At 39.5% G+C, this 19,584-nt stretch overlaps 1 long non-coding RNA gene across 6 annotated transcripts in view; it reads left to right on the top strand.

Moving 5' to 3' along the window:
- The window catches only part of LOC115935868 (uncharacterized), a 57,486-nt gene extending 39,060 nt beyond the window's left edge, over positions 1–18,426 (top strand). For 4 of the 6 annotated variants that reach the window (XR_010130270.1, XR_008668319.2, XR_010130269.1 and 1 more), the window contains exons 2-3: positions 11,091–11,292; positions 14,606–15,447. This is a non-coding gene — a long non-coding RNA (uncharacterized lncRNA). Of the gene's footprint in view, positions 1–3,420; positions 3,560–11,090; positions 11,293–14,605 lie in introns of those variants that run through there. The other 2 variants (XR_010130271.1, XR_010130273.1) reach the window with 2 other exon arrangements.
- The last annotated feature ends 1,158 nt before the right edge of the window (positions 18,427–19,584 follow it).

Below are 19,584 nucleotides of genomic sequence, written 5' to 3'. Positions count from 1 at the left end.
CAGGCCGGCGCGGTGGCTCATGCCTGTAATCCCAGCACTTTTGGGAGGCCGAGGTGGGCAGATCACGAGGTGAGGAGATTGAGATCATCCTGGCTAACACGGTGAAACCCTGTCTCTACTAACAATACAAAAAATTAGCCGGGCGTGGTGGCGGGCGCCTGTAGTCCCAGCTACTCGTGAGGCTGAGGCAGGAGAATGGTGTGAAACTGGGAGGCGGAGCTTGCAGTGAGCCGAGATCGCGCCACTGCACTCCAGCCTGGGAGACAGAGCGAGACTCCATCTCAAAAAAAAGAAACAAACAAACAAACAAACAAATACCCAAAAATTAGCCGGGTGTGGCGGCGTGCGCCTGTAGTCCCAGCTGCTGGGGAGGCTGAGGCAGGAGAATGGTGTGAACCCGGTAGGCGGAGCTTGCAGTGAGCCGAGATTGCGCCACTTCGCTCAGTCTGGGCAACAGAGTGAGACTCCGTCTCAAAAATAAAATAAATAAAATAAAGATAAATAAATGAATAAAAACAAAAGCTACTCTGGTCCTGAGTGTTAAAAATAAATTATCTTTAACTCATGCAGACTGTGTAAGTGCAACTGAATTAATTAATAAAGTAGTGTTTGAGACTAAGGAAACTGAATTGTTTGGGAAGCCTGTTGCTCTCCCATTGGGAAGCTTGGAGTCGAAGCCTCGCTGCAAGCTGATTGAGAGTCTGGCATGTCTGCTTCCTCAGTCTTTTGAGCCACATAAAGCAGGAGGTGGCTCTTGGAGAACTGAGGAACAAACCTGAAATTGCCTCCCTGAGTTCAGCACTTATAGGCATGAGCTTTCTCAAGTTGAGTGGCAGCAGGAAGAAAGTTGCGTCAGCTCCATTGAACTCCATGTGACACCAGGAAGTGTTTCTACCCAGGAGCGAAAGCACACCTTAATACTCACACGGAAAGGTTAGGTCACCTGCGCCCAGTCTGATTCGTGTTCGGTAGTGACTTTCTTAGGCTATGATGGGAAGTTTAAGGCCAAGTCAGGACCTAAAGGGAGAGAGGGTGGTCCTCACCTAGCGATGTATGAGTATCTGTATTTTAACTTTGTAAAATGTTTTCATTTAAAGTTGCTTAAGGAAAATATAGTTAAGTAGTGGCTGATATATAGAGTATTTTAAAAATTACTTACAACATGACCATAAGACAAAAATGCAAGTGTCCTTTGGGGGCAATTTAACAGGCCCAACAAGGGCTTATTTGGAGGAATAGACCTTGTGTGACTCATTGCTAGCTAATGGTCCCCAGTTTAATGAAGTTACACTTTAACTTGTAGATTTTTGGCTGATAGAGATACAAATAGTTTCTGTCTGGTAGAGAACATATGTCCCAAGGTGTTACAGACTCTGGACCAGTAGGATTTTAGCCAGTTTTCTATCCAATTTAACAAACTTAGAATAACATTACTTTAAATTGGGTATACAACCTACCTCTTTAAGGCCGGGCATGGTGGCTCACGCCTGTAATCCCAGCACTTTGGGAGGACGAGGCGGGCGAATCACGAGGTCAGGAGATCGAGACCATCCTGGCTAACACGGCGAAACCCCATCTCTACAAAAAATACAAAAATTAACCTGGCATGGTGGCGGGCGCCTGTAATCCCAGCTACTCAGGAGGCTGAGGCAGGAGAATGTCGTGAACCCGGAAGGCGGAGCTTGCAGTGAGCCGAGATTGCGCTACTGCACTCCAGCTTGGGCGTCTCAAAAAAAAAAAAATACCTCTTTAAATACTCTTTGAACCAGCTTGATAAGCTTACTGACTCCCTCATTAATAAGTTGAATAAAATCTTTGATATCCTTTCATGTCTTTGCGTGTATGTTTGTGTTTTGAGATAGGGTCTTGCTCTGTTACTCAGGTTGGAGTGCAGTGGCATGATCACAGCTCACTGCAGCCTCGACCTCCTGGGCTCAAGCGATTCTCCCACCTCAGCTTCTTGAGTAGCTGGGCCTATAGGCGTGAGTCACTATGCCCAGCTATTTTTTTTTTTTAAATTTTTTGTAGAGACGGTGTCTCACTATGTTACCCAGGCTGGTCTCAAACTCTTGGGCTCAGTAATCCCCTTGCTTCAGCCTCGCCAAGTGCTGAGATGACAGGCATGAGCCACCTCTCCTGGCTCTGCATTCATTTTATATTTGTATGATGGTCATTTTTTTTTTCACTTTTGAAAGTTATACTTTTAACATGAACATGGTATCAAATTGTGCCTAGATATTTGCATATCTCTGAATCTTCCTTAAAAACAGTTTTGCAAATGCTTAATTTTTATTTTAACAATTTTTCAGCTGAAGCATGATTATTGACAGAAAAAAAGTTTAGCATGTTTTATTCCTCTTAGGAGAAACCTGGTTATAGACTATATGGCTGTTGACATATATAACAGAAAATGAGTGGTAACTTTTTAATGCGTCTTCATAAGAAACTACAAGGAATAGTAAAACATCCTGTTGCTGGGATTAGGAGACAGGATAAAAAGTTGAAAAAAAATACTTTTTTAAAGAGATAATTTAAATATTTCTATTTGCACTGCATTGGAGGTAGATAAGCCTTCTTGTCATTGCAACCCAAACTATAGTTTTGGCATTTAAAAAATGTTTTTGAACCAGTATAATGATTCTTAGTCTTTGTGAAACCCTGGAATCACTTGAAGGACTTTGAAACTGCCAGTGCCTGGTTCCGTTCCTAGCCCATCCAATTTAATTGATGTAATCATGGCCTGGACACTGAGATTTTAAAGATATACTTAATTCACAAAGAATTGTATATATTTAAAATATACAACATGATGATTTGATATACATGTACATTGTGTAATGATTAGCACAATCAAATTAATTTACACATTGTCTAGGTGAGAACCATGGCCAACATAGACAATCACCAAGATGTTCTCAGGACCTTATTAAAAACCAAAATTCGTGGTTCCCACCACTCAGAGGTTCTCATTCAGGTAGTTTCAAGTGGCGACAAAGAATCCTCAGTAAATGCTAATGATCAATCAGGTCTAGGATTTTAGTAGAATCGGTAACAGGATTGATTACACAAACCAGAAATTTTTGCCTTATCATATCCAGCTCCAGCTATTATACTTAGCTGGCTTTGTTCATTCACATGTTGGAAATTTAGTTTTCAATATTTTAGTAGGGAAATCTTATTTTGGGAAAGGAGGAGGTTCAATGTAATATTGAGAGGAGACAAGGTATTTTCATAGGAGGAAACAATAGCTCCATAATTGAAGTACAAAAATTGTATTTTATTGAACTTATGTAATTTCCACTGACGAGTATTTGTTAATTGGGGAAATGAATTCAATCACAAGGGGAGAAAAATCATTTCTCGGTTTTCTAAATTGAAATCTTCCAGAAATACTGAAGACTGATAAAACCTTGGCGCCACTACAACATCACGATGTGGAATGGGGCTGCTGCTGCCCTAACACTGGATAATTATAAACATCTCTCTGAAACGCACAGAAAGCTTTCAGCATAGGAACCTGCTGTCTCTAAATTGGGCACTAAGAAGCACACTCCAGCTGGTGAGCGGCAAACTCCATCTAGCCCTCTCTTTACCTGTTTGACTGTTTCTCTCAAAGGGGATGAACATGAAAGTTTACTTTCAGAAACAATAAACAATCGAATTTGTTCCACTTTTTAAATTTTATGTTCTCATAATGGTATGGGAACTCTGTTGTCCCCACCCAAATCTCACCTTGAATTATAATAATCCCCAAGTGCCAAGGGTGGGACCAGGTGGAGATAATTGAATCATGGGGACGGTTTCCCCCATGCTGTTCTTGTGATAATGCGCAAGTGCTTACAAGATCTGACGGTTTTATAAGTGTCTGACATTTCTCCTAATGGTTCTCTTTTTCTCTCCTGCTGCCCTGTGAAGAGGGGCCTTCTGCCAGGATTTTAAGTTTCCCGAGGCCACCCCAGCCATGTGTAACTCTGAGTCAGTTAAACCTCTTTTCTTTGTAAATTACTCAGTCTCCAGTATGTATTTATAGCAGTGTCAGAACAGACTCATACACATAAGGAAATTAAAAGAACATTAGAGTTGCGTGCTTAACATTGATGCTGGTTGGAAAATCAAATTTTCATTCAGGTAGAGATAGAGGATATAGAACTTGGGATTCACTGAGTTAAACAGAATTGCAAAAAGTAACTAAGTTAATCATTCAAGGTCAGATATTTCCTTGTTTGCAAGATAGTTTTTATTTTTATCTTATAACTTGACCATTTCAGGCTTCTCAAGGAATTTTTATGATAAGCATGCATTTACACAAGCATAAATAGTATATAATGAATAGCATAGAATTATATAAGTATAAATGCTGTTGATGCGAACATGAATAGAAAAAAAAAACTTATATCTACATGCCACCAAACTACAAAATCTTAATATAAAATAGTATTTGCTTTGTTTTGGATTTTACAAATATTAAAACTAGATATAAAATTGAGGCTCACAGTGTTTCTATCAGAGATCCAGTTCCATTTATTCTATCCCCATGTATAACTTCATGCATATATGTTTATATAAACATATATGTTTATATACATCTATAGGCATACACACATACATGCACATATATATGTATATGTATACAAGAATGCACTGCATTCTTTTGCAGGCTTTTATCTTTTATATAAATAATATCATACAGTGTGGACAAAGAAACTTGCTCTTTTCTCTTAAAATTGTTTTTGAAATTTGTACATGTTGATCCAGGAATCTCTAGCTTATTCATTTTAATTGCTCAGTTAAGTTTCATTTTAAGAATATTTTGCCCATATTTATAAAAAATCTTTACATACTTAAAATACTATATATTTTCATTTATTAGAGTACTTTGTGATGTACATTTTCATCAAACCAAACATTGATTTTGCTATCCCAACAGTCTATAGTATTTCCAGTGTATTCTGATTTTTCTACCCATTTCTGAAATTAGTCCATTAAAAATCTCCTATTATGATTATGGATTGGTCCATTTCTCCTTAAATTTCTGGCAGGTTTTGCTGTATGTATTTAAAGGTTGTAAATATTAAGTGCATATAAATGTGACTAACATGGATACTGGGCGGATTTTTCCATGTATTAATATGTAGTGATTGTTATTGCTTTTTGACATAAAATCTATTTTGTCTGTTATTAACATTACCATACCGGTTTTTTGGTCAATACTGATATAGTATTTTTTATTCCACCACTTTATTATTTTTTTCTCTGTGTGTATATATAACAGGGCTCCTTCAATCAGCTTATAACTACACTTAATATATCCAGTAAAATGCTTTCTGTCTTTTAATAGATGACCTTGAGTGCATTTCTATTTATGGTGATTCCAATATACCCCAAATTAACTATCATGTATGGTGGGTTTTCTTTTAATATCCTTTTTCCTCTTCCACGTTGCATTGTTTGTTTGTTTTCTTTTTCCTTATCTTCCTTTGGATAAAGTCCTTTTTTCCTGCGCATTCCATAGTTTACTCAGTAAGCATTAAACCAGAAGTCACCTCTTATTCTAGAATAGTCTGATTGTTCCGTATCTAGGTTACCCTTGCACTTTTAAAAAAATCGACAGATAACATTGTACATTTTTATCATGTACAACATGATGCTTTGAGGCATGTATACATTGTGGAATGGTTTAATCTCATCATCAACAAATACATTACCACACATGGTTATTATGTTTTTGGTGACAGCACATGACATCCACTTTCTTCACATTTTTCAGGCATACATTATATCATCATTAACTTTAGTCACCTTGTGGTACAGCCTGTCTGTTGAAATGTATTCCTCCTATCTGTGATCCTATATCCTTTGACCAACATCTCCCCATCCTCTGCTCCCTGCTAATAACCCCAGCTTCTGGCAAGCACTGTTCTACTCTCTACTATGTGCTCAACTTTTTCCATATTCCTCTTAAGGCTTCGTATGTCTGAAAATGTTCTTTTTTTTTTCTCTTGCTGTTTTTAAATTCTAGGCTAACAGTTATTTTCCTCAGCAATTTAAAGATTTTTGAACTACTGAAATTATCCTCCATTGTTGTTGAAAAGGCAGTCAGCTGTCTGTCCAGTTAATGGCCTTTGTACATAATTGGCTCATTCATTTTGATGTTCTACAGTTTTGCTTCAATATGTCTAGGTATGGACTTAGTATTATTTATTCTGTTTGGGGCTTGACATACCTTTTTAAAAGCAAGGATTCATGTTATTAGTTCTGGAACATTCTCAGATACTATTGCTTAAAATACTGTTTTTTTCTTAATTAGAGTTATGTTGTATTTTCTCATTTTATCCTCCTTACCTCCTACCCTTTCTACTTTTTTTCTTTAATTTGTTGTCTCTGTGATGAACCTCACGTAGTTCAGACTGTTGTATTTTTATTCCACCACTTCTCCCTTCAGAGATATCTAAGCTGCTATTTAGTATACCCGTTTACGATTTAGATGTCATTATCTATATTTTTCTGGCCAGAAGTGGCAGCGTCTCCAGCCATTCTTCATCCCCAGCAGTTCTCAGCTGCACTGGGGACCTAGGCCAGGAGCACCATGATCCTCTAAGAATAAACAGAAGCAATGAGAAGAAATCCAAAATAAAATAAACAGAAAAAAGTAGAATAAAAACTTCATATAGATGAAGACCCAAAATGATGAAATCGTATAGAAAATAGTGGTAATTTTATTTAAAAATACGAAGTTACTCGTATTTTGGTTATTTATATTGCTTGAAATAATCAAGGAGCAAAAACCTTTGACAAGCCATTTAAAATGAAAGAAAAACCACACTTCAGAAATAATAATGGTCATATATTAATATCTGCAGCAATAATAGGATTATTAGGTTGATACAAAATGTAATACTTTTATTACATTGAAGGTAATGGCAAAAACCACAATTACTTTTGCACCTACCTAATAAAAAGCAATAAGGTTTTTTTGTATAACCCTACAGGAATAAACTGGCAAGTCTGCATAAAACTAATGGTTTTGAAGAAGATGTGCTGTCAAAATTAACTCAGATATAAGAAAAAAGTGAATAATAACACATGAGTAATAGAAATTATGTTAAAGCAAAATAGTAAACGTAGTAAAAGTTTCAGATGTAATACAAGAAAGAAACTTGTGGCGGGGGGTATTTCCTGATGAGAGATGGGGACAATATGGCAAAGCATTGGCTGGTTCTTGCTGCAGGAGGGCTGAGGCTATGGTGTCAGAGTCTTTTTTGGTTGTCACACCACCCCTAACTCCACTCAAGAGTTTTTTTTAAAAGCCACGTGAGTCCCTACAGATTTGCAAAAACAGTTGGTAAAATTCTACATGCCTTCGTGACTAACAGTTATCATGCTGGTATCAGAAAGGTACATTTTAAAGAAGCTTGCCAATAGCCTTGTCTTGATAGGCAAACATTAGACATATTCCCAGCAAAATAAGAGACAAAGTGGCTAACATCACCACTTCAATTGTGGCTTTTATTTATTTTTTGAAAAGGCTCCACATCACTCTTGGTTCGAAAGAATCCTGCTGCAACTTTCCTGAAAATGATTTTACTGGAACGCCACAGAATCTACACAAGTCAAGAGCAGCGCTATTTAAAACCTGGCAGAGAGCATCCATTTAAGTTTCCTTTTCTCCTTTATGCGGAAATGATTTTCTGGGAATTACTGATAATTCATACTAATGAATTTTTCTCAAAATTGTCGCCCCCAGCTGGCCCCTGAGCTCTGGCTGTCCGGTGTTCCCAGAGCCACCTGGGCCCAACCTTCTACATTCCTGGAAACTGGGGCTCTGACAGGGCCAGTGTCAATATGGAGTGATTATATTGGTGCCATCCTGATCTCTTTCAGGGCAGTTTTATATTATCCACCATGAGACCAACTGCAGCCCCTTAGGGGAGTGTGGGTGGTGGATACAGGCTTCAGTGGGAGCGTTGACTTGCCTAGCATCTCAGGTGGGAGGGAAGAGCTGTAAGCAGAACCCAGGTCTCTGACCAGCCATGCCTGCTCCATGGGGCCTCCTTCCACTCGTGTTGAAGCCAGGAGGAGGAGCAAATGCAGCCAGCAAGCTGCTTGGTGCCGGCCCCCTTGCCCAAGTCTACCCTGCGGTGCTCTGTGTACTATTACCTCTGGTCCTCTGGGCACTATGTCACTGTTTGCCATGTGGCTCCATCAAGACTGTTCTCTCCTGCTTTAATGATTTTCTTGATAGCTATGATTCTTCTGTCATACAATGAGGTTGATGATAAAAACACATGATTGTAACAAGTATGAGTTATTAGTAACAGCTGTGATTCAAAGATAAAAATAGAATTAAGAACAAGGAGAGTTTCCACTGTTTTCTAATAATTAAAATAATCCTGCATTGATGGATTCTTTGTCATTGTTATGACTAGTGTTAGGGAATAATTTTATGTGAACAAACTCATGAATGAGTCCAGTCAATGTGAAAGTTGTCAAAGAGGATGGCTTTCTGAAAGGATTACATAACAACAACAACAGCAAACCAGCAGCAGAGAAGACAACCATTATTTATTTAATGTGTACAGTTTGCTAGGAAGGCAAAGTGTTGTGTTTTCCTTTAAAATCTCACAAAAATATATGAAAAGTTTATTTTATTGTTCCCATTCCACAGATGGAATGGATTCTCTGTTTCTTCTACTAAAGAAACAAAGCTCTGATGTAATATAATGTGCTCCTTCATGCAACAGCAACTGCGTATGGGGCTTTGGAAAGTTCACAAGCTTTGTGTTAGAGATGGAGGGATTTTAAAGTGAGACGTGTCTTGGAAAGGGCATTTCTTTAATTTACGGCCCATGTTATTTCCGCTCTGCCATGAGTATGACAAAAGCCAGCTAATGCGGAGTCTGCCAATATATGTGGACTAAATTGTGTCCACATGAGCTGAATCTGTGCAATTAGCAGTGACACTTTGTGATTAGTTAGGATGCAGAAGTGGAAATTCTGGGTCTGTTGCATATTAGAATGGAAAATCGTTTCTTCTAACACAAGTTCAAAAATAGCTATTCAGGTGGTAGCTTATGCTGAGGAGGAATCATATAATTCCAAATTTTAAACACAAATATCATTGCAAGTATTTTGAGACAATGTCTAATTATCCTACAGTAATCAAGATGTTTGAGAAGATTCTACATCATACCTAAGGGTTCCTTATTCACTTCTCCCTCCACCCAGATTCCAACAAGTTGACAAACGGTGCAAATGTCAGAGATTAAAATATCTCCTTCATTGCTGATAAGGCTGAGTTGGAGAATTCTTCTTGGATCCAATACAAAAATGAGATTGTTTCCATTTCCCACCTGAATTAAACTTACAGGGCAGAGGTGACCTGCTTAGTGAGCAGGCCACGTTCAGCAGTAGCAGATCAAAGACCCGTATGTCTTGTGATCTTCATGAAGTGGCTGGCAAGGCCAGAGATTCTGATCCCATCACCACGTGTTAATCTCCTGTCAAGAGAAATAAGGAGCTACTGAGAGAAAAGCAGATCCTGACTCCCCTCTACTTGTGAGCGACTACAAAATCCTATTTTGTGGCGTGAGGCAGGAGCCTAGAGAGATTGGAGAAAAAAGCTGCTCCTCTAGAATATGAAAATACAGTTTAAAGGGAAAGAGATTAATTAGTGATTCAGGGCATTCAGTGCTGTCTCTCCTCCTATTTATCTGGCTGCCTGTTGTCTGCATGGCCTCCTGCTACTCATTGTGGGTAGCATCGGAGACCTTCATCTGCAGGAAGATAGAAAAAGGTATGTGCACACAAACATTGAATTCAGTACTCAAATAATAACACAACAAGCATATCACAACACACCAGATGCTCTCGAAAAGCAGAAATTTCATTGTATCCATATAGATGAGAAGCTTATGAATTCTGATGAGGACAAGATCATTACTGACTGAGTCATGAGGGGGATTTCCATGGGGCTGGTGCTTCCTTAGAAAAATGTGTTCTTGAAGGGCAGGCAAGGTCGTGTAAGAGAGGCTTGTAGGAGAGAGGTTGTATGGAGTGTAAAACTAAGGAGTCTTTGGGGATCACTGATGAGAATGACACTTTTCAAAGTTTCAGGCAATGCCTTAGGAAAACCTGAGGAGCCTGTGCCTTGTTCACTGGGAGAGGTAACTTGGGCAAAGAGGACTTTGGGAGGGGTTGGAAACAATAGCCTATGCAGGGGGTCATACCCTAAATTAGGAGAAAGGGGAATGGAATTAAAAGGGTGTTGGATGTGGGGATTGCTACACAGGTGGCTTCTATGTGATTCCATTCTCTTCAGATTTGTGATGCAGAGACTATTAACAATACAGTATCAGGGACAGGAAAGTGTCCAAAGGACTTGCTGAGAAAGATAACTGGGAGGCACAGTGGGTCACAGCTTCTCTGCACCATAGAGGGTGTTGCCTTGGAGTCTTGCAGACCATGGCCACATTCACACTGTCTATATTGGTTGGGGTTTGGTCTGTGTTCTGATGACTTGAAATCAGTTTGGGACAACTTAATCTCACCTGGCTAATCTGCCATCTATTCATCCTTCCTCAAGGAAGGCACAGCATAGAACTGCACCTCACACAAAATGGGCATTGATTATTTATGGACTCTGGATGCATGTAATGGCAGGGATTGGTTGAGCCATCAGAGAATTCTGGGGACAAATCCTGGCTTTAACACTTCCTAGAGAGGTCACCATACATAGACAAATACAATTTCTGTGAGTTCTTGAAATAGTGAAAATAATACCTCTCTCAATGAGTTGTCTTAAAAAATAAATAATGTAATGGAAAGTGCCTGGGACAAAGCATCAATGAATTGTTGTTCAGAAAATGCCAATTTACCGCTGAATTCCTTTTCTATGTATTCCATGATTTGTTGCTACTCGTGGCCTCCATGACCTTGAACAATCTCATCTATAAAATCCCTTCATCTCTGTGCTTTTCAGTTCCGTTTAGATAATTATGTACTTTTAGTGAATTCTCATAATAGGCCAGACACAGCACTAGGTCCTGAATACACAGAGCACAGTAAAATATGGTCTCTCTCTGCCTTTACAGGGGCTTATGATCAGGCAAAGGAGACACCAGGAAAGAGGAGCAGAGTGGCTAGGGCAGTGCACTGCAGATGCATGGACGAAAGCTCGCAGCGACACAAGCATGGGGTGTCTAATCAGGGATGAGTGTGAGCAGCAGAATGAGGAGCATGCTTTCCCAGAGGAAGAGAGGAAGCCACTGGAGAGATGAAGGATGCCATGGACAGGTAAAAGAGTGTGGAGTGGCATTTGTTGCCTACCACCACTTTCATATTCTATGCTTGTAGAGGGAGTGGCCTTGGAGCCTTGCAGATCATGGCCACACTCAAGCTGTTGATCTTGGTTGGGGTTTGGTCTGTGTTCTGATGGCTTGAATCAGTTTGAGACAACTTAATCTCACCTGGCTCGTCTGCCCTCTACTTGTCAAACAAACATTTTGCAGCAACTCTATATTCTGCTGCTTTTTTTCTCCTATGCTTGGTGCCCACAGAGAGCGACCACAGTAACAAACATAAAGGCAAACAAATATCAGTATATTGAGCATTAACTGGTTCACCCACTGTTTTAGATACTTCGTGTATACTCTTATTTAATTTTCACTTTTTCGTACAAAAATTGGTTCAGAGAGGAAAAGTGAGTTAGCCAATGTTATACATAGTAAATAGTAGAACATGTATTTTGGTCCACTCATTAGGATTCCAAGTTCAGTGTTCTTTCCATGGTGTTATATCATATCTTTACTGTGTTCCAATGAGGACATTTCTGTGAGATGGCGCAAAGCTATAATGTATCTTGTGTATGTGTGTGTAATACATGAGTTTTGCCTAGCTAATGTATTTAAACAATTTTCATATAAAAAATTATCCATTGTAAGTGTGCAAATCAGTGACTTTAGTTACTTTAAGTTGTTTAGTCATCATCACAGTCCAGTTTGAGGCATTCCCTCACTCTGAAAGTGGCCCCTGCTTATTTGCAGTCATTTTCTGCTTCCACACCCAGTCCCGTGCAGACACTGATCTGCTTTCTTTATATATAAATTTGACTGTTATAGATATTTCATATAAATGGAATGTATAATAAGTAGTCTTCCTTCTTTCCTTCCTTTTTTTTTTCTGAGACAGAATCTCTCTCTGTTGCCCAGTCTGGAGTACAATGGCGCAATCCTGGCTCACTGCAGTCTCCAATTCTGGGGGTCAAGTGATCTACCCACTTGAGCCTCCTGAGTAGCTGGGACTACAGGCACATGCCTCCATGTCTGGCTAATTTTTATTTTTCATTTTTAATTTTTTTAGAGATGGGGGTCTTACTTACTATGTTGCCCAGACTAGTCTTGAACTCCTGGGCTCAAATGATCCTCCTACCTCAGCCTCCCAAAGTGCTAGGATTACAGGCATGAGCCACTGCACTATGTCTGTAGTCTTTCTTATACAGCTTTTTCTGGCTGCAGTTAATGGAGCTTCCTGTATGTGTAGATTAATTCATTCATCAAATTTGTGAAGTCTTCAGCCATTATTTCTTCAAATAACTTTTCCTCCTCTTAGAGTCCTTTTTCTGGGACTCTCATATGCTTATGTGGGTATACTGGGTATATTTCTATAGGTCTTTGAGACAATGTTTATTTTTACTTTCAATTTTTCTTTCTCTGTGCTCTTCATATTGGATACTTTCTATTAATCTGTCTCTAAATTTACTGATTACTTCATTACCATCTCAAATTGCTGTGAAGTCCCCTCTCTAGGAAACTTCATTTCAGGTTAATTGTCAACTCCAAAATTTCCATTTGGTTCTTTTTTATAATTTGTATATGTTTATCGAGACTCTCGATTTGTTAATTCATTGTTATCATACATTAATTCTTTAAACTTGAATAACTTTAATGCTATGAATGTATTTATAATAGTTACTCTGAAGTCTTTGATTACTAAATCAAAGACTGGGTCAAAATATCTTGTCTTCTGTGATGTGCAGCCATTGATAATTCAGCTTAAGTGCTTTTTGTTGCTGTTCTTGAATTTTTGTTTTCATACTTACTTCCTAGGGTTTGTACCTGTGTCAGCCTAGCTTAGTAGTCTATTGCTCAAATACTTCCAGCCAACAAGGCTTCTATCCCCTGCTCATCGATCAGAGATCAGGTCATTTTCAAGTCACCAGGCTTTGGCTTTCCATGGGGCCCTAGAGAGTCTCCTGTGTACACATGTGTAGCCCCAGGGTCAGCCAGGAGAGTGTGTATAAACTGAGCCCTCTGTTCTTCACTGCATACATGTGCAGCCTGAACCAGGAATATGTGGTTCCCAACCATGACCACAAACTCAGGCTCATAGAGACAAAAGTTAGACTCCCACTTGCCCCCCACCTCTCCAAAGTCCCTTCCCCAGAGGACACCTTGGCAGTGGGCATCACTGCTGCTCCACGTCAAGTAGACTTCCTTCCATCATGGCAGAAGACAGAGAGCCCAGTCCTAGCAGAATCTCCATAGTGACTGATCCGGGGCCCCAAGCCAGAATGCCACACATCACCACTGTTCTTATTCAAAATTGAGTAGTTCGCCAATTTCCAGAGCAACAAATGGTGGTTATTGAAGATTTTTTTCACCTTATATTCGCTTTTTGGGGAGAGAATTCACTGATCTTTTCTCTTGGCCATGGCCACTCTCCTTACTATTTTTGCAACTGCTCTGGACATCTAAAATTATCTCAAATAAAAAGTTTAGGCCAGGTGCAGTGGCTCATGCCTGTAATCCCAACACTTTGGGAGGCCAAAGCAGGTGGATCACAAGGTCAGGAGATCAAGACCATCCTGGCTAACACGGTGAAACCCCGTCTGTACTAAAATTACAGACAATTAGCTGGGTGTGGTGGCATGCACCTGTTGTCCCAGCTGCTTGGGAGGCTGAGGCAGGAGAATCACTTGAACCCAGGAGGCAGAGGTTGCAGTGAGCTGAGGTCGCGCCACTGCACTCCAGCCTGGGCGACAAAGTGAGACTCCATCTCAAAAAAAAAAAAAAGTTCAATTAATTATGACATTTCTTCCTTCCTTTCTACTTTTTTTTTTTTTTTTTTTTGGTCATGAAATCCTGGAACGAAGGAGGCAGAAGTGGGTTAATAATTCTGTATAATTCATCCTCTGCAAGTATGAATCTGGTAGAATTCTCTGGAACACTGACTTTGCTAGCCATTAAGAGTCCTAGGCCCTGTCCCATCGGCTGGGGGTGGGGAAGTTGGAAGGTGGGAAATATCTGCTGGAGCCCTTTCCCCACAGCAGAGGTAGATTAGTAAGATGAACCTTTTGGTCATAAATTTGGGACATCCTTCAGCATGTCTAGCAAAAATAGTTTAAATAGAGGAGATAAGGTAAAAACTTAATAAAACTTCCTATTTGGGGGATTATAACAAATGGGTGGATATACAAAAAGCCTGCCACATTCTGTAGATAAATGTCCAACTTTAGGGACACCCAGAATTCAATAACATGACATGAAAAAAAGTATCTGAAGTGTATAAAGCAATGATAAACCGCACAGAATCACTTACTGTCTCCTAGGAGATGAGTCCTGGTCCAGCCTGTAATAAGATGGAAATGAAGAGAGCTGCCGAATAATGAAAAATCACTCAAAAGGGGCAGATTCTGATGACGGCACAGGGGCCACCAAAGACTGGAGATATGAAGAGTGGCTGTGAGCGTCAGGGAAAGGGGGGTGTGCCTGAGAGCCCCGTTCATCTCCTTGCTCGCCAGGGCTCCACTATCTGACTGCTGGGTTTGAATCCCAGCTTTGCCCCTTTACTGGCTATGTGACTGTAAACAAGCCACCTAAGTCCTCAGTCTAGTCCTCCATGAAAATGGGGATTAAAATGGTACTTTTCTCAGGGGTGGCGGAGTGTTGTGCAAATTGACGATTTAATACATGTAGTGCCCTTTGAGGTAGAGCATGGTGCTTAATACATGTTCCACAGCATTTGCCATTTTGTGATGAGCCAGGCTCTGTCCTGTGTGTTACCCAAAGAGCCCCATCCTCAATCAGAGCTTACATTTGAGTCACGACCACCAACCAGGCACACCCAGGATGACATGCTGTGGGGGGGTGGCTGCCATAATAAGGTCCAAAAACTGGCTGGCTTAAAGCAATGAAAATGTATTGTCTCACAGTTCTGGAAACTGCAAGTCTGAAATCAAGGTGTTGGCAGGGCTGTGCTTCCTCTGAAAGCTTCCTTGCCTCCTCCTAGCTTCTGGTGGCCGGCCAGCCATGTTTTGGTGGTCCTGGCTCGCAGTTGCGTGGCGGTATTCTGCCTTCCTGGTCACAGGACAGTCTCTGAGTGTGTCTGTCTTCACTTGGCTGTGTTCTAATAATGACTCCAGTTACATTGGATTAGGGGCCCCCCTTACAATACCACCTCATTTAAACAAATTATATCTGAAATGACCCTATTTTCAAATAAAGTCGCATTCTGAAGTACTAGGGGTTAGGACTTCAACATTGATTTGTGGGGGGCACAATTCATAACGTGTTGTTGAAGGGACTAACAACGATTACAGCAGATGTAGAAAGAGATCTTAACTGAACTTCTCCTGTCAGACTAAAGCGGACACTCCAGAGAATTCAGCTGCCATAAAGCCCGAACCCAGGGTTTCCAGTCAGGGAGACAAATGAGTCCTTTAACATCATGACATTTCAAGTCAATGGTGTCGGTGTCAGCAAACCTCATCAGAACCTTCCATTCTTTCCCTAACCCTCTCTGCCCTCCCTTCTTCAGTCAAGCTCCTATGTAAGCCACAGTCCCTAGCTGTTCAGAGATGCACTTCTTTGGTGTGCTGCTACATGTGTGCAGAGAAATTTTGTCTTTTCTGCTGTCAATCTGTTCATTGCCATTTAATTCACAGGCTTCTGACCACCGGGGTCTAAACTGATAGAGGAAGATCTCCTTCCCAACATGGTAAAGAGAGAGCCAAAGGGGACATTTGAGCAGAGGCCTGAAACAGGGACAGCTGGGCATCAAGAAATACTCACCTTGTGCTAGGAGCCTTGTGCCTAGACTTGTGATTCATCCCAGGTTTCCTAGGTTACAAAAATACATGCTAGTGGGACTAACGTGGAGATTAAATTGAGGGAATTTTATTTTTTTTGACATGGAGCCTCGTTCTGTTGCCCAGACTGGAGTTCAGTGGCACGATCTTGGCTCAGTGCAACCTCTGCCTCCTGGATTCAAGCTATTCTCCTGTCTCAGCCTCCCAAGTAGCTGGGATTACAGGTGTGCACCACCATGCCCGGCTAATTTTGTATTTTCAGAAGAGATGGGTTTCATCAGGTTGGCCAGGCTGGTCCTGAACTCCTGACCCCAAGAGATCCACCTGCCTTGGCCTAACAAAGTGCTGGGATTACAGGCGTGAGCCACTGTGCCTGGCCCACTAAATTGCAGGAATCTAAACCCTGAGTTGCAAGAATCTGATTATCTCAAATGCAGAAATTTAAGTTGCTGCAAACATCTTGCTTGTACCTAGCTTGCTGAAAGATGCTGATCAAGAACAATTATGAAAATACAGAGTGTGCAGTATTTAATCCCTTTTATCATTTCATAGTTGTGTGTCAATTAGATTTTGTTGCACAACGAACCATCTCAAAATTTATAAGGTGTGAAACAATATATTTTTATGATTGGTCATGGGGTTATGGGCAGCGGAGTAGTTCCTCTGCTATGGAGCTACTTGGGTAGTTAGCTGTGGGTCTGGTAAATTGGGTAGAGGGTGGGTCTGCTGAAACGGCTTAGACTCTGTTGTGTGTTTGGGGTTCATTTTTAAACAGGCTGGGTTCTCAACTCTCCTTTTCTTACCTTCCAGCAGGCTAGCCCAGGCTTGTTCTTATGAGATGCAAGAAAAGGAGCCAAAATGTGCAAAACCTCTTCAAGTGCAGGCTTAGAACAGGCATGCCATTATTGCACCACATTCTATGAGCTAAAAAAATAAAAATAAAAAGCACGAGGACAGCCAAATGTAAGGGCTTGGGAAATAGCCTCTACTTCTTGATGGAAGAGTTACAAATTCACTTTGTAAAGAGCATAAATATAGGAAAGAAAGGTGAGCTCTCTTTGCAATCATTTTACACCAGCGATTATAGCTCCAAGGGTACATCAGGAGTTGACAAGTGTTTTGTGTAAAGCGCTAGAAAATAAGCATTTTAGGATTTGAGGGCATATATGTTCTTGGCTGCTTATAATTATTATATTTCTGCTTTTTCTCCTTCTCTCTTTTTTTTTTCTTCTTCTGTTTTCTTCTACTTCTTTACCCTTTAAACTTGTAAAAACATTCTTTGCTCAATGGCTGTACAAGAACAGGCTGTAGGCCAATTTTAGCCCGTAGACTCTCATTTGGAAACCATTGTAGGTAATTAAAAAGGCAACTGGCAAGGCAAAGTTTAGTTCTCTATGTATTTAAGAATTGTGAGTTGAAACTGGTACAATATGAAGCAAGAATTTTTAAAAATTTTATTCTAAATATGTGCTTATATTCAGCACTGAGAGAAGATGCTTATGTGAATAAACACACAGTGTGATTTCACCATATGATATGTCCATTTGCAAGTCTTTAGTTGAAAAATCGTTGCATGGATAACACCTGAGGAAGAACACTGACAGGTCTTTGTTCTGAAAAAATCCACTGGTGTTATGCAGATAAGCACTTTGATTTCTGTAGCTTTGTAACAGGTTTTGAAATTTGGAAGTATGAGTTTTCCACATTTGTTCTTTTTTCAAGATCGTATTGGCTATTCCAGATCCCTTGGATTTCCATATAAATTTGAGGATAGATCTTGTCAATTTCTGCAAAGACTCCAGCTGGGATTTTGTTAGTGTTGGTGTGAAATGTGTGTATCAGGGCAGTATTGCATAGAAGTGCCAAGAGTGGACAGCACTGCCTTGTTTTTAACCTTAGTAGGAAATCCTTCCATCTTTCACCATTAAATATAATGTTAGTTGTGAGTTTTTCATTGATGCCCTTTTTAAGGAGGAAAAAGTTCCCTTGAATTCTTAATTTGTTGGGTAAAGTCTTATCAAGAAAAGGTGTTGGATGTTTTAAAGTGCTGTTTCTTTGTCTGTTGGGATGATCATGTAGTTTTTGTTCTTTATTCAGTTAATTGATTTCTGAATGTTAAATTCGTCTAACATTCCTAGGATTAATTCCATGTGGCCATGGTGTATGTTGCTGGATTCTATTTAAAATTATTTCTGGAGAATCTTTGTCTGTATTCGTAAAATACATTAGGCTATAGTTTTGTTCTCTTGTGAGGTCTCCATTTGATTTTCTATCTAAATAATACTGGTCTCAAACAATGAGTTAGAAAGTGTTTCCACCTCTTATGTTTTAGAAGATTTTGTAAAAAAAAAAAAAAAAAATTGGTACTAATCGTTTTTTAAGTGCTTGGTAGAATTCATCAGTAAATTCGTCTTAGACTGGGCTTTTCTTTGTAGGAAGTTTAAAAATTACAAATTCAATCTCTTTACGTGTTATGGTTCTTACTGAGTTGGTTTTGGTAGTTTGTATGTTTCTAGGAATTTGTGTAAGGCATCTATGTTATCTAATTTGTTGTTTTTCATAGTATTTTCTTATAATTCTTTTACTTCCATAAAGTCAATATAATGTCCCTTCTTTTGTTCCTAATTTTAGTAATTTGAGTCTTTTGTCTTTTTCCCTTGATCATTATTGCTAAAGGTTTGCCAAATGTGTTGAACTTGTCATTGGTTTTTTCTACTATTTCCTCATTTCAATTTTATTACTTTCCACTCTAATCTTTATTATTGTCTTCATTTTGTTTGCTTTAGATTTAGTTTACTCTTGTTTATCCAGTGACTTTGCAGGAAAATTATGTTATTCATCTGAGATCTTTATTTTTCTTTAGCAGAGGCATTTACAGCTGTAAAATTTCCTCCAAATTCTGCTTTAGCTGTGTCTCATATATTTTCATATGTTATCTTCATTTAATTTATTTTAAAGTATTTTCATCAAGACCAGCCTGGCCAACATGGTGAAACCTCGTTTCTACTAAAAATACAAAAATTAGCCGGCATGGTGGCAGGTGCCTGAAGTCCCAGCTACTTGGGAGGCTGAGGCAGAGGAATCTCCTGAACCCGGGCAGGGGGAGGTTGTGGTGAGCCGAGATCATGCCACTGCACTCCAGCCTGGGTGACAGAGCGAGTCTCTGTCTCAACAAAAAAAAAGAAAAAAAAAGATTTTATATATACATATATACGTATATACATGTATATACATATATATGTGTGTATATATATACATACACAAATTTCCATTGTGATTTGTTTTCTGATTCTTTGTTTAGCAGTATCTCATTTAACACATATGTTTGGATTGCTCAAATTTGCTTTTGTTATTGATTTATTTAATTCCATTTTCATCAGTACACTTTTCATTATTTTAATTCTTTTTCATATGTTGAGGCTTGATTTGTAGCCTATTGTACGGTTTGTCCTGGAGAATGTTCCATATGCTATTGAGAAGAATGTATATTGTGCTGTTGG

Source organism: Gorilla gorilla, chromosome 13, assembly GCF_029281585.2.
Source record: "Gorilla gorilla gorilla isolate KB3781 chromosome 13, NHGRI_mGorGor1-v2.1_pri, whole genome shotgun sequence".
Lineage (NCBI taxonomy): Eukaryota > Metazoa > Chordata > Mammalia > Primates > Hominidae > Gorilla > Gorilla gorilla.
Note: the sequence above shows the minus strand (reverse complement) of the source record. Positions and strands in the feature narration are given on the sequence as shown.